This window comes from Sardina pilchardus, chromosome 18 (assembly GCF_963854185.1).
Source record: "Sardina pilchardus chromosome 18, fSarPil1.1, whole genome shotgun sequence".
NCBI lineage: Eukaryota > Metazoa > Chordata > Actinopteri > Clupeiformes > Clupeidae > Sardina > Sardina pilchardus.
Window position 1 is genome coordinate 15,667,025 of NC_085011.1, and position 2,500 is coordinate 15,669,524.

Sequence of the window (2,500 nt, forward strand, 5' to 3'; positions counted from 1 at the left end):
CTCACGGACACGCACACACACACACACACACACACACACATACACGCGCACACAAGCACAGACACACGCACATACATACTGTACACACAGGTACACACACATGCAATGATGCACACACTCACACACATGCATATACACACCCACATACAAACTGTGTGTGTGTGTGAGTGTGTTGTATGCGTGCGTGTGTGCTTTTCTGCCCCTATCATTACTGGTGTGGTTGGCTTTAGTTTTTAAACAGCCTGTGTGTGTGTGTTTGTGTGTCTGTGTATGTGAGTATGTATGTGTGGGTGTGTCTGTCATTATCATTGCAGCTAGACCGACTATTGTAGATTCTCTCTCTCCTTCTCTTTCTCTCTCTCTCTCTCTCTCTCTCTCTCTCTGGGTGTGTGTGTGTATTTAAATTGATTTTGGATCTGCTCATCTATGTGTGTGTGTGTGTGTGTGTGTGTGTGTGTGTGTGTGTGAGAGAGAGTGTGAGTGTGTATGTTTGTGTGTATATTTCTGCCCCTGTCGTAAGTGGTGTCGATGGCTTTAGTTTTTAGTTTTTTTTTGTGCATGTGTGGGTGGGTGTGTCTGTCATTATAATTGCAGTTAGGTCCACTATTGTAGATTCTCTCTCTCTGTATGTGTATTTAAATTCACATCATCATCTCTCTCTCTCTCTTTTTCTCTCTCTCTCTCTCTCTCTTGCTCTGTATGTGTGTTTTCATCATCATTATGATGCTGTTAGCCACAACTGTGTGTCAGTATGAATGTGTGTGTGTGTGTGTGTGTGTGTGTGTGTGTGTGTGTGTGTGTGTGTGTGTGTGTGTGAGAGAGACCACATTTGGTCTGGATGTTGCAAGTTTTGTCATACAAGATCACAACAGTATTATCAAATCACTGATACTAAATAAGATAAATCGTATAAATAGTATGTTTTTCTACATCAGAAAAATATTATTTGGCAAACAGAATGTCTCCAGTGTAAGAAATGTACCCTTTTTTAAAGTCACTGGCATTTAGCATTTGTGCAGAAATATAAAAGTATAAATATACTGACTGTTCACTCTGGTGATTGGTTAACATTGGGACACGTCTCAGTGTTATGATGATTGGATAACATTGGAAGACAGCTCAGTGTTCTCTCTGGTGATTGGATAACATTGGGAGCAGGGATGTAGTGGAGACTAAACGCAAGTAAACACAGTTTATCCACCACTGAAATTTCAGAAATAGAGTTTATCCACCTCTTCTACAAGTTTATTCACCTGTCAACAGAGTATATTTACCAATTGCAACTTTTAATATGACAAAAATGCACTGTATTATCCACATTCACACTACGGTATGTACACTCATCAACCCTCTAGGAACCATTTAATACCATTGGTATTGTTATAAATATTTCTAAGTAACCTCTACCATCATCAAAAATCCGATCCAGTCCACCACATCACTCTCTCTCATTTTCTTCTCTCTCTCTCCCTCTCTTCTCTTCTCTCTCTCTCTCTCTCTCTCTCTCTGTCTCTCTGTCTCTCTGTTAGACTCAGACCATGTCCATGGACCATGCATAGCCAGGGACTTTTAAAAATGGAGATTATTCCTATAGGCTGGGTTAACCCTGCCTGTTCTGCCGGCGTTTTTGGATTGTGCCCTGCAGCTCAGACTGGAAACCTGCACATCTATCTCTCCTGCTTCCTGTCCACATCTTCTGGGTCCAATCACAAACTAGCTTATCCAAAAAGACCTGGATCGTTGGTCTGATTGGTTGAAGGACTATCCAAAAGCATATGGAGTAATGAGTATAAACTATGCCCATTGATCACATCTCTTGTGCAGTAGAATTAAAGTGCAGACTCCCCGGATGTTCAATCTTAAAAGACTAAGCTTAGTATGGTGATAGCCAGGCTAGATTATTCCTCCTTTGTGTTGCAAAATGATGCAATCCATATGGATCATTCGCAGCTGTTGAATGCAGTCAATAATGCATTTTTTTTTTTTTTAAATCAAATCTATTTTAGATAGAACACAGTTCTATTTTTATTTATTTATCTATCTATAAAAAAAAACACCTGGTTATATGTGACAAGGCCTCAGCCAGATATGATTCCTCTCTCCATAATTCCTCTCTGTGGGATATGATATGATTCCTCTCTCTATGGTTCCTTTCTGTGGGATATGATTCCTCTCTCTATGATTCCTCTCTGTGGGATATGATTCCTCTCTCTATGATTCCTTTCCGTGGGATATGATTCCTCTCTGTGGGATATGATTCCTCTCTCTATGATTCCTTTCTGTGGGATATGATTCCTCTCTCTATGATTCCTTTCTTTGGGTTACGATTCCTCTCTGCCCCTTGCCATCTCTCCATGTCACATTCATTCAAATCCAAAGGTGCTTTATTAGCAAGACTGCGTACAGTGTTGCCACTGTTGTCTCTTTCTGTATCTCTCTGTCTCTCTCTCTGTCCTATGTGTTGTCACTGTAGGGATGCCTGGTGCATGACTGCGCATCT